Source organism: Lemur catta, chromosome 4 (assembly GCF_020740605.2).
Source record: "Lemur catta isolate mLemCat1 chromosome 4, mLemCat1.pri, whole genome shotgun sequence".
NCBI lineage: Eukaryota > Metazoa > Chordata > Mammalia > Primates > Lemuridae > Lemur > Lemur catta.
This window is the reverse complement of record NC_059131.1, coordinates 68,839,999-68,853,231: the sequence shown is the minus strand read 5'-3', so window position 1 is coordinate 68,853,231 and position 13,233 is coordinate 68,839,999. Positions and strand designations below refer to the sequence as shown.

Genomic DNA, 13,233 nt, shown 5'->3' with positions numbered 1-13,233 from the left:
CTTGGGAAACAACAACAAAAGTAATCTCACTTTATCCCACAGGATAAAGTCAATGTCTGGCCCCTTTTGATCTTTTTCCATCTTGTCTGTCTGTCACCATTGCCTCTGTGTCTTTCCCTGCCCAAGCCTTGTCGAGCAAGTCCCTTGTCCTGGGCCCCCACACCAGGCCGCTGCAGCTCTGTGCCCACCAGGAACACGGCCTCCCCTCCTTCCTCCACAGGGCTTCAGGCCCAGCCCACACACCGCCTCCTCTAGGAGCACTGAGGTCCCCGAAGGTGGTGGCTCCTCCTCCCAACTGCAGGCACTTTGAAGCCCTCTGTCAGTGTGGTTTTCACATCCTGTCTTAGTGGTATGTTTGTCTTCTCCCCCCAGATTCACAGCTTCCAAAGTGCAGGAGCAAGACTTGCTCTTTTCTTTATCTTCAAATAAGGTACAGTTTCTGATTGCTTTTGTTTAATATTTGATGCATGAATGTTTTCCCTTAAAGCAATGTTTCTTAAACTTTTAAACCTCAGCCCACAGTAACATTTTATCTTCCCACCCAGTTTACCTCCACTCTCTCTCTCACTCACACACACACACACACACACACACACACACACACACACACACACACAGCTGTAACAAAAGTTTTGAAATGATACCATGTTGAACGCACTGTGAAATTTTATTTTATTTCATTGTTTTATAAAGTGCTTGTTGGGACTTGTTGGTGGAAAGTCACGGTCCTAAGTGTGGGGAGAAGCTGTCAGTGCTGAAGGGAGAAGAGCTTTGCTTCCAAGGCAGGACCAGATCAGGATTAAGCTGTAAACAAACGAGGGCTTCAGCCGGCTCTGATCTGCAGACCAAGAGAGTCTGGCCTCGTTAAGGAGAGGTAGGTGACGATGCTGATGGATGTCATGCTCTGGGCAAGGACTGGGCCCTGGGCCTGCTCTTTGCAGCTTCCCTGTTCAGGGCCTCATATCCTTCTTTCACTCTTTTATCACACCATCCGCCGTCCCAGGAAGAACTCGCACACTCTGCCTGCTGCCCCAGCCTATTCTGTTCTCATCTCTGCGGGGGCTTTCTCACACTGTGCTATAAGGCAATTCCATCTAGGTGGCCGGCTGCTCAGCTGAGCTTCTGGAGGGAGCCTGGCCTGGGAAAGCTCTGGCCCAAAAGAGTTTGTGAGTAAATGAGAGGAGATGAATTTCTGCATCTTGGGGTCTACAGGTGCCCCTCTCTTCCCTGTGCTTGCCTGGGCAGGGGGTCACTGCCAGCTCAGGAGCTTCACTTGGGAGCAGGATGGCAGGAGCCGTGCAGGGCCAGGGAGCAGTGACTGGGCTTCAGTTTACAAAACTCAGCTACCCTGTCACTTTGTACAGAAACTGCACAATTTGAGAAATGAAGAAAATAAACCTGGACTTCAGAGGTGACCTCTGGCACTCAAAAGCAGTTTCTTAAAGCAGGGGTTGAAGGACAACTGATTCGCCATTCAAAGAAAGTAATGGCAGGTGATAACCACTCAAGTGTGACAGTTAACCCAACTCCAGAGCCTTCTGGAGCGTCACTGTCTCTCTGGCTGTGCCTCCCCCTGAGTGCATGTGGTAAGTGGATACAGGGGTGGGGGCCGAAGACAAGGCTGTGCCCCCATCTCGTCCCAATCTAGCAACATTGCAGGGGTAAAAACGTTTTTTGTCACAGTCAGAAATGACACAGATTGTAAAACATTGTACATAAATCACGACATTACATGAGTCCTGTTTGTTCTCTGATAGTGCTAACTGCACGTCTTTCACAAAGAAAGCGACAACACACACGTGAGCTGCATTCTGTAGCGGGTCTGCCACCCCAGAAAGAAGCCCTGGTGGGAACATTCCAGCCAGGTTCTGCCTGTGTCTGGGCCTCACTCGCATCGTGTCTTTGTTCTTCCAACCTGATCGCATGCCTTCTAGGAGGACAGTGCTGTGCTGGAAGGGAGGAAATTTAATTTTTAAAGTGAACTTGGGCAACTTTATAGATTAAAAAAACAGTAAAAAAAGGAATGATTGTTCATATTCACCGAGCCCTGCTTTGTTACATACTGTAGTTGTAACCTGTGTGCAACAGGTGGAATGTTTGTATCTCCCCCCAAATTCATATGTTAATACTTAACTCCCAATATGATGGTATTTGGAGGTGGGGCCTTTGGGAGGTGATTAGATCACAAGGGGACAGCCCTCATGGATGATGGATCGGTCAGTGCCCTTATAAAAGAGACCCCCAGAGAGTCCCCTGGCCCGTTCTCCGTGTGAGGACACAGTGAGAAGGCAGCTGTCTGTGAACCAGGAAGCAGGAAGCAGGCCCTCTCCACGTGTCGAATCTGGCAGCACCTCCATCTTGGACTTCCCAGCTTCCAGAACAGTGGGGAAAGCATTTCTGTTGCTTAGAGGCCACCCAGTCAGTGGGGCTCTGTTATAGCAGCCTGAATGAACTAAGGCACCATTGTACTCGTTGTCAAAGAAAAAAAGTATAACCTAGCCCACATTCCCAGGAGCTTCCAGCTTTCCTTTAAGTAGGGTAACATGAGAAGACCTTCAACTTCAGAGTAAAACGGGCCTGAGCTGAGACTGTAGCTCTCCCACTCATAGCCCTGTGGTCTCGAGAAGTAACTGACCTCTTCTGATCCCACTTTCTCCTCATCTGTAGAATTTGGGAAACTATACTGCTCCCAGGCTTGCTGCAAGGAGGGAAGTGAGGGGTACACTTGGGAGCAGCTATCACTCATGGGGAAGTTTGCTTTCTAAGGCAACCATGTGAGGCCCCTTGCTTCAGTGCACCAAAGGGAGGTGGTGGTGGTGACAAGCTGGACTGGGAAGAGAGATCCTCCCCGTTGTGGAGCAGTGGAAAATAAAGCTGGATGGACGGTGGAGGCCTGGCATGGAAAGCCCCAGCCAGACAGAACCGTCTGGAGTTTGTCCTGTAGGCAGTGGCGGTGGGGAAAGACTTTTAGGAAGCAATGGCTCAGCAGCTGTGTCTGGCCAGCTGGGGAGGCTGCAGCAGGCTGAGGCTGGTGGCTGGGAAACACCTGGGAGGTGCCAAGGGTGAGGGCTGGGGCAGCTGGGGAGGCAGGGGTGGGAGACACGCCACGGGAGGAGTGAAAACTGGGGGCCTGGTTTCTACATGCTCTGTCTTCCCCTTGCATGTCTCTCTCTCTCTCTCTCTGCCCCCCACCATCTTTCTCCTCCTGTCCTTCTGTCTCCACCCCACCCCTACCTGCCACCCCCCTTGTCAGCCCTGAGTCCCTCAACTACCGAAGTCAGTGTGCAAATGGGGCTTCACAAATGCTTCAGATGATAAAGGGGCTGCCCCGCCGCCCTCACTGAGCAAACTCGGTCTGGCTGGCCTTGAGCGGGTCATGAGCAGAGGAGGGGCAGGCCCACTCTTTCTTTAGTAAATGAGTGAGAAAATCTGCTGCTGGTTAGACCTCCCGGGGCAGCATCTGACGTCAGGTGCAGCACAGCCGGCTGGGTGAGAAGAGGAGCTGACACCTCCAGGCTCAGGAAATCAGGTCACCCTGCCCCATACACTCCTCCAGACGCTGAGGACTGAATACTGCCCCTGGGGATCAGCCGTAAAGAAGGATCTATGGAAGCCCTGCCAGGGCCAGACACCTGGCCGAGGTCCTCAAACTGGTGTGGCTCGTGGGTCCATTCAACTTACAGATGGGTTTTGTTGGCCAACACAGGCCTTTCCACTCTCTACGATATCATACACTTTCCTCCCTGTCTACCTCATGTATTTGCCTTCCAAGTCTTGCCCCTGGGCTTATGAATTTACCAACCCCCTCCTAGCAGGGCATGAGGAAATGCAACGGTGCTCCAGGAGCTTCTGACATTGCTAGGAAGACAAAGCAAGCACACAGGCAAAGAGGGCTGATCGTGCCAGACCCAATGCAGGGGGTAGACATCTGCATTTTGGAGATGAATTTAGATGTGAGATCTCTTTCCATCCCTGAGGGACAAAGGGACTCATGGAGGTAAGGTGCAGACTGAACCTGGAGGGAAGAGGGAAGTTCCACAGCGGGGAAGGACATAAGGAAGTGGACTGGAGAAAGTCTGCACCACAGGGACCTTAGAGGTGAGGTGTCTGCAAGGGGGAGTGAGGAGGAAGGCAGACGGCACAGTGCCTAGAGGGCTGGCTCACCCAGGACTCAACAAGCCAGGAAAGGTAGCAGTGGTGGGAGCTGAAAGAGGCTCTGATTTGGGGGAAATCTCAGAGGACGTAAAGACTGACACAGTGTGAGAGTCAAACAGTTTAAAGGACACGAAGCTTGAAGTTTCAGCGTATCTAAGAGAGACGCAGCTCTAGGTATGGAAGTAGAGGAGTCATGAGAGGGCGGCTGCTTGGGGTGGGAGGTGAGAAGCTGAGAAATTTTGTTTTAAATGTATTACATATGACACAAGAGATACACAGCTTGCATTTAGGACTGTGGACCAGGAGATGGCGGTTTGGTGGAAATGTACATGGAGGTGGTAATTTAGGTTGGGGATGGATTAGGCAAGACCCCAAAGGACACATGGAGAGAGAGAGAGATTGGGGATGGTGAAGGATACTGCCATGGAATTGGAAAGGTGGAGTGTACACAGGTGTCAGCAAAGACAGCCTGAAGGAAGCGCTCCATCAGTATCATCAATCGTAGTGGTTTCAGAGAGAATGAGCACTGGGAAGGTACTGAGGAGTCGGGAGCTAGCGGGGTGAGAGGAATTTCAGCAGGGCTGGGGAAGGGGGCAACCAATTCCAGAGTCCAGGAGAGCAGGTGGAGGGGAAGGAGAGTAATGGGTGTAGACCACCATCTCAGGGAGCATGTAGCAGATAAAAGTGATGTTCGGAGGCAAAAAAGGAAGGCGACAGAGAGAGAAGCACTGAACCTGTTGAGGAGAAAGAGCCAGGTGAGGCGGAGGAGTAGATGGAGATGCTAAGCTTGCATTTCATGACAGGCTGCATCCCCATATCCCTCCATCGTGTGCCGCCTGTGCCTGCTCGGCCCCCCACAGGCTCTGGTCTGCAGTCTTGTGGTTTGATGGCAGAGGGAAGCCAGGCAGCTGGACGGACCAGGCACTCTCAGGGAATGGCCAGGTGTTCTCAGCTCAGGGCTGAGCCCTGAGCACCAGCAATTTTCTCTTTTCCTTTTGCTACCTCTTCTCCCTCCTTTCTCCATATAGGGCCCCATCAGAACTGGTGGCTGGAAGTCACCCCAAGGGCTGTAAACATCAGTGAGTACTCCGAGGAGTGGCGCCTGTTTTGGGCGCCCAGGCATAAGCAGACGGACGGGAAGTGAAAGTGGGTAACCACTGGGAGGTGAGGGCAAGGGCTGGTCCGTTTCATCAGCGCCCTTGGCAGCAAGCTCTATGAGCCGGCCTTCGCTGAGATGGTGAGTAACTACAGATTTAGAGTTCCTAGCAGCAAAGCTGTGTCTCTCAGGGTTTGGTTATCCACGCTGACCCCATAACAACCACCCTGCCAACGGCAGGGAACATCAACAAACAAGGAGGTGGCGGTGAGGATGACCTCACTGGAAAAGCAAACAGACCCCTCAAACCCTGTGGGAAGGAGGCCTCACGACTGGGCTGGCTGTGGGGGCCGGCCGGGAGGGGGTGGATGGAGGAGAGGACCAGTGTGAAGGAAGAGACAAGCTTGCTCAGGAAGGAAAGTATAGGCTGGAAAGGGAGGCAAAGAGAAAGCCACCCTGCTGAGGTTAAGAGTCCAAAGGTTTCATTCTCAGTTTCGTTTAACTGAGCGTTAAAGAGATGCTAAAGAGGGAGGTTGATGTTGGCAAAGGAGATATAGATGGGTTATTAGGGCACCTGCCACCTGTGTAATCTGAGGGAGACCATAAATATCCCCCAGCCTTGAAACTGGCATTCTCTTATGCGCTGAGTGGGTGTCTAAACTGGTACAGTTTGGCAGCATCATTTAACATGAAAAGATTCACACAGCCCATGACCCAGCGAACCCACTTGCACAAGGACACACACACACACACACACACACACACACACACTTTATAATGGACTATCATTCAAATATAAGAAAAAAATCAGAAAGATCTATATGCAGAGACATGCAAAGATATCAAAGACAATGTTATGTGAAAAAAACAAAGGACAAGTTGTAAAACTCCATGGTATGATTTTGACTAAAAAAAAAAAATGATATATATTACGTATTAGAGAAAAATATAAACACCTTATATATGTGCATATCACAAGGAACTGTTAATAGTGGTCACTTTGGGGGTTAGATTAGATAGTTGGATTCTAAGGAAGTGTACTTTTTTTAAATTTCAGAATATTAAAGGCTACAAAAGTTTTGGTTACATAAATTGCTTTTGTACCATTTGAGTCAAAGTTATAAGTGTGCCCATCTCCCAGATAGTGTGCACTGTACCCATTAGGTGTGAATTTACCAGAAGGTGTACTTTTAACTTGATACCCTTCTCTATGGTACAGTTTTTACAGACATGAACATGTATTATTTTTATAATAGTTTTTAAAAATCTTGAGCTCCTCTTGCCCTAAACCATTTCCCCTATTAGTCTAGTAGTTTCAGCAACCATATTTTATGAACTAAATAGTCGGAACACAAGTCTGATAAATATGAATTCTTATGGGGACAATGGAAAAGAGAATGTGCAACAGAGGTCACTGCATGAAGTACTCTCTTCCCTTCTCTCCCTTACCTGGCCTGAAGGTTGCATCCCCATCAGGATAAGTTGTTCCTCTGGTTTAAATCTGGAGGCAACACAGGATAGTGAGAACACTGGACTTGGAGTCATTCATTCATACAACACCTAACAGGGCCCACTGTGCCAGGATTCCAGGCCCTACACCCACTTACTAGTTATGTAGTTGTGGGCTCTGACTCTCATGTTTTTTAACACAGGGTAATAATATTAATACTTGCTCTGTCTACATCACATAGATGTGAAGATAAAATGAAACGATGCTTTTGAAGGTACCTAGAACCAGAAGGGTGAGTCCTATACATATTTAAGGTTTTTATAAATCATCATCAAAATTGGATTTTATAATCATCATTAAAAAGGTAGAGGCATTATTCAAGGTTACAGTTAAAAAGTTCAAATCCCTGCAGATGGTGGGTGTTGAATGGATGAAGAAATGAACATTCCTGGAATGGATATATTTAGGGGTATACTGCTGTAAGTTGCCCCCAGGAGTAAAGTTGCTTTTGGAAAATAAAGCTGGGAAGAATTTGTGCTTAACAGATGAGACCACCAACCACAGAAGCATTTCATCCTAAAAGATGGTAAATGTAGTGCATACAAAATTTAGGGACACCGAAATCCAAGTAATATCTAAATCAGCGCCTGCTAAATGCCAGGGATAGTGCTAAGCCCTTTCCTTAGTTAAGTCTCATATAACAACCCTGTTATCTCCACTTTACAGAGAAGTTAAGCAACTCACCCAACTTCATAGCAGGTAAATGGTAGAGATAAGATTCTAATTTCAGATAGTCTGGCCCCAGGGCCCATGTGCGGAACTACCCCTTACTTAAAACGGTAGGAGTGCTTGCTCAGAAAAATATGACTTAAAATAATAAAAAAAATGGTGGTTTTTAAATATCTGACTGAAAAAGAATGTGTTAACATACTGTTTCTAAACTTACCAGGTAACAAGAATCATTACTCTCCTGGTGATTGCTTCCCAAACTGCAGCGTGCACAAAAATCACGAGAAGCTTGTTAAAAAGCAGGTTACAGCCAGGCACAGTGGCTCATGCCTTTAATCCCAGCACTTTGGGAGGCTGAGGGCATAAGATCACTTGAGGCCAAGAGTTCAAGACCATCCTGAGCAAGAGCAAAACCCCATCTCTACAAAAAATTGAAAAATTAGCTGGGTGTGTCGGCGCAAGCCTGTAGTCCCAGCTACTCCGAAGGCTGAGGCAGGAGGATCACTTGAGCTCAGGAGTCTGAGGTTGCAGTGAGCTATGATGACACCACTGCCCTTTAGCCTGAGTGATGGAGCAAGACCTGTCACAAAAAAAAAAAAAAGCAAGCAGATTCTGATTCAGGAAGTCTAGGGTGCAGGCAGAGATTCTGCAAGCTCCCTTGCTGCTAGTCCTCAGACCACACTTTGAGGAGTAAGGCTCTAGGCAGAGGGCAAGACAGTCTCCATCACTGGAAATGAACTTCCCCACTGAAAATTAAGAAATGGGGTTCCGCTCTGAACCTCAGTCTCCCATGAGGCAGTTCCCAACAGCTGAAGCCCTCCTTTGAGCTCCAAGAACACCTGAATTCTGGACCAGCAAGGGCGAGGTGTAGCCCCAGGCCCTAGTCACTCCCCCAGGACAGACACCCTTCTGTCCCCCACTGGCCCTATGGGGCTCTTCTAGGACAGCTTTCTCATGCTGGGAGGATCAGATGCCTGAGCGGGCCTGAGCCTGCAGGGAGGGACGCTGGGGAGCAGGAAGCTCTGTGAGGTAGGCTGGGCTGTGGGACCAGAGGCCTGTCATAGTCTCCTGTGCTCTGGAAGTGTCTGCCAAGAGACTGAATGACAAATAGGGTGTACTGGAAGATGGGTGTGGGGGTCACGTGCAGAAATGGCAGGTCTGGTGGGGTGGATGGGGGGAGGTTGACTTTACCTCCTTGGCTGTTGTATGCATGGCCAGTCCTTGGTGTGAAACTAAAGTAAAGGAGAAGTTTGTGCCTTGTGAGGGCGTGGGCTGGTCCATCCTGTTGACCTGCTAGATCCACAGCAGGCTATTTGTGGAATGAACGAATGAATGGATGGAGGGCTAGGGAAGCCACACAGAGCCTGATGCTGTTACCCTCCACCTCCTCCTGGGATGACTGTGTGGATGAGTCACGTCCTGCTGCACCCCCACCCCCCACCACTTTCTCAGCCTAACCACAGTCCTGGGTGTGGGGGCAGCAAGCTGACCCCTTTTTCTCCTGCCACAGGATCTTCATCACACACAGTGCCAGCAACTTGAGTTTCCAAAGAGTTGCCTTTCTTCCCCAATTAAGAGCTGAGAAAGCTTGGGGAAAATGAGGAGTCCTGGTTTAGGTCTTCAGAGAGGTCTTACTGAAGAAGTACTCAGGAGGCTGTGCTGTCTGGAAGCTGGCTCAGAGGAGGACCAGAAACATCTGGACCATTGCAGCTCTAAGGCCTGTGCTTCTGCTCCCTTTGCTTGGCTTTCAGGCAACATCACACACACATGTGTGAACTCAAAACCAAAGCAAAGAGACCAGGCAATGAGCGGCCAGGGAGGAGGCACATAAAGTCAGAGTGGGTGGCCACTCCTACACGCCTGCATCAGCAGAGACATGACCCACCCGTGTGCCTGGCACCGCCTCCCACAGCTCTTGCTTGCTGTGGGGTGCTGGCCTGAGACCAGCCTCAACCAGTGCGTCTCCACATCAGAGCCTGGCTGTCTGGGTGCTTGACAGAACCCCACCCCTACCCCCAGCCCAGGTCCCCAGCTTCCCGAGGACCTTGTAGGGGCAGAACCACACAGGCTGAGTGCCCAGTCCTGGGTGGTGAGGGGTGAGGAAACGGGAAATGTCCGGAGACAGAGAGGCCAGCCACATCCAAAGCGGGTGGGAAAGTGGTGGTGATGTCTGGTCCTTGTTGAAAACATTATTTTGAACCTATTTCTTGTAGGAATTGACTACAGGTGGGTTTTGTCTTGCAAGATAGGTTTCCTTTTTTGAGAAGTCTCAAGAGAACAGAGCTTTCAGGAACTCTAAGACATGATCAGGCCATTGCAACAACTTTATTTCTGGAGAGAACATGTGCTCTGGCTTCCTGCCTCTTCCTATTCTGGGGAAAGTGGGGCCAATCTTGGAGACTGGTCTCCTAGAAATGCCCTTTTCTGTTGCAACAGGGTTTGGAGAGACTTAAAACACAGGCTGGAAAAGCAACAGAGTTAATCAAAATGAGGAAAGGAGGAGGTTGTAAATGTGTTAAGTGCAAATAAGAGTTAACACCTAGGGCTATATCATACTTGGCTCTGCACTTACTGGCACCCTGGGAAAAAGCACTCACAGTTTTTAAATTTGTTAGGTTCTTCACTGCTTTACCTCCTGCTTCTTTCTCTGTGCCTCCCTTTCTTCATCTGTAAAATAAGGTGAAAGTGCCTCATCAGAGCTTTAGGAAGAGTGTCACATGAGATCACACATAGCAGAGCACCTGAAAGTGCCTGGCACAGAGTAAGCATTCAACTACACTGCAGATATTACTACTACCTCGTGCATCTGGAGATGGGGTGGGGACTGGTGTGCAGAGAGGAGGTGGTTCTTCTTCACTGGAAGGCACCTACCTTCTCTTCCCTGGATGTTCTCTCCCCTGCTCCCATTTAAGTCCTCATGGGTGGCCTCTGAAGCTGCCTTTGTTCCTGATCTGGCTCCACAATATGTCCAAGCCCACTGAGTCTCCCTCCTCCAAGCAGACTATTTCCAGGATGCTGACTTCATGCACAGTGAACAGTGACCTCAGATGCATTTCCTTGACTGTGTCTCTGAGGTCAGAAACTGCCAAGGTGGTACTGTCTCCTCCTTTTGTCTGGACTTCCTCAGGGCTGGAGGGGCTGGGCGTGGGGTCAGCCTTCCTACCTCTCAGTAGCTAAAGTCCACCCACTGAGTTAGTCAGAAGTGGAAATATCCTCAAGGAAACTTCAAACCCACAGTGCTCAGCTTGGTGTTCTGTGGCATGTGGCAAGTTGTCTTGTTCTGTCCTAAAGGTGAGGGTGGGGAGGGACCTTCAGGCTCACAGGCTCAGTGGCAGGATTCACCAAAGATCTTGTGGGCAGTCAAGGTCTGGGCCAGGCCAGTGAGCCCATCCATGTGCCATGCGTTGCAACCCTGGCCCTCCACCTCTGGCAGCAGCCTGTTCTTCATGGTTTCTCATTCTATCAGCAGTGGAAAAGTGTGAAAGAGTTTGGCCCAGATGGCAGGGGGACAGGAGTGGGGTCTTATCACCTGACACACACTTCATTTTAAACATGGGCTATGCAGAGTTGGCCTTCAGCTAGTTGCTGAATAAGGACAGTAAGAGCCCTTTGGAAGAATTTTATGTACATTGATTCATTTAGTCCTCACAACAGCCCTGTGAAGTAGGAACTTTCAATTGTTCTCCCCTTTATTTCTTTTTTTAATTTTTATTTTATTTATTTATTTTTGAGACAGAGTCTCACTCAGTCACCCTGGGATAGAGTGCAGTGGCATCATTATAGCTTACAGCAACCTCAAACTCCTGGGCTCAAGTGATCCTCCTGCCTCAGCCTCCGAAGTAGCTGGCACTACAGGTGCCATGATGCCCCGCTGATTGTTCTATTTTTAGTGGAGACGGGGTCTCACCCTTGGTCAAGCTGGTCTCGAACTCTTGAGCTCAAGCAATACTGCTGCCTTGGCCTCTCAGAGTGAGAGGATTATAGGCATGAGCCACTGCGCCCAGCAATCTCTCCCCTTCACAGATGAGGAAACCGAGGCAGAGAACTTATTTGCTCACCGTCACATGACTAGTGAGTAGCAGAGCAGGTAGTCTTATAATCTGCATGTTTAACCACTAGACCAAAGGCCTCCCTAAGATCCTAGAAAGTGTTTGTACCAATGCCTGGATTCTAACAGAGATTAGATTATCTTCAGGACTTCTTTCCCCAGTGTCCACAGAGAAGGCCAGAACCAATGACATTTGTTCCTTTACTGGTGGACCTTATACCTCCTCTTTCTGTTTTCAAAGCTCTCAACAGGTAGATAGAGCCCTACCTCTTCTTTCCTATGGGAGGATGAAAGTATTCCAACTCAGGCTGCTCTAGGTCTCTAAGGGCCATTCCCCAAAGATCTCTCTGGAGGTAAGCCAGTGAGGGCCTCTCGCACCCTCAGGCAGAGGCACTCAGTGTGTTGGAATGATAAGGATTCCTTCCCAAAGAGGAATGATAAGACCATTCCGCAGCCTGCAGATGGTGGCAAGATTCACTTGCAACACAAGGGAATTTCCTCTGAATCTCCACCCTAGCACTCACAGGGTAAACTCTGCCCAGGGTCCTGGAAGGTATTCTGTCACCTAGAAGGATAGTCACCATGGCTACCTCACAGTGGTGGTCCAGCAAGTGTTTGCTAACTTTAAGCGCTACTACCACAGACCATCAAAAGCATGCCCCTGTACGGACTGAAAGAAAGAAAGAAAGACACACACACACACACACACACACACACACACACACACACACGGCAAAGTTCTAGGCAATTTCCTTACAAAAACCTGCTTTGAAAATTACTCCTTTAAATTGCAGAATATGAAGGGCTTTTAACAGATCAGTCTTTTTACTCAACATTTTCATAACCTTGAGGTGAAGGGAGGTGGCAGGAGCAGTTCATTCTAAGGTGCCAGGATTAGACTCCAGGGTTAGTATTCCTGGGCATGAACTTTCTTTTTCAGACTGACCTTGGGACCTATAACTTTCTTAGTTACTCATACAACTCCAGCAGATGTTTTAGGTAGGTCAGAGGACACTCAGGTTGAGACTTTAAGTCTCTATAGATGACTCAGACAGCAACAATTTACAATGTCTTTGTTTCTGCTATTCAGTGCCCAGTTAGAGATGGCAAGTGTGGGGAGGGCTTCAGATCATTCTAAGCTTCGTGGGGATTTCTGGCTGGAATTTTTTAATCTCATTACAACCCTGACAAGAGACCAAGACCTTAATCTCCACGGAGTGACTGGTTAGTGCAGATCTTGTTATAGCAAGTGTTACTGCAGGTGGTGGGTGGTCCCGAGGACAAACCGAGTGGCACACACAGAGTTGGAGAATCAAGGTTTATTTGCCGGTGGGCTCAGAGGGGTCTCGCCACCAAATTCTGAGCCCCATCTACCCGATTTTTCCCACTTTTATTAAGTTGGGGTGGTCTGAGGGGTGGGGGTCTCAGGTGGCTAAGGTAATAGGTTAGTATTATGTTGATGCGCCAGGTAATAGGTTTAGTGTTACGCTGATGCGCCAGGTAATAGATTAGTTGATGGGCCAGGTAATAGGTATTATGCTGATGCAGGTCTTCCCTGAGGGGTGGGGGTCTCAGGGGGACCAAGTAATAGCTGGGGGTTTTCCTTATCAATCTTAAGTCCTATAATGAAATGTCTCCAAACATGCAGAATGAATCTTCACGTCAAAACTATACTATACACAACATAGGGGGCCAGAAATCAATCTGCACCTTAAAAGGTTAAGAAAGCTTCCAGGATGCAAAGAGAACATCCCC

At 48.9% G+C, this 13,233-nt stretch overlaps 1 long non-coding RNA gene across 2 annotated transcripts; it reads left to right on the top strand.

The window, feature by feature from the left end:
• The first annotated feature begins 337 nt into the window (after positions 1-337).
• Positions 338-2,149, top strand: LOC123637171. Of its 2 annotated transcripts, none has more exons than XR_006734759.1 (3): positions 338-430; positions 694-874; positions 1,758-2,149. It is a non-coding gene; the product is annotated as an uncharacterized LOC123637171 (long non-coding RNA). The 2 variants fall into 2 exon arrangements; XR_006734760.1 differs by having other exon boundaries at positions 694-1,586.
• Positions 2,150-13,233: the final 11,084 nt, after the last annotated feature.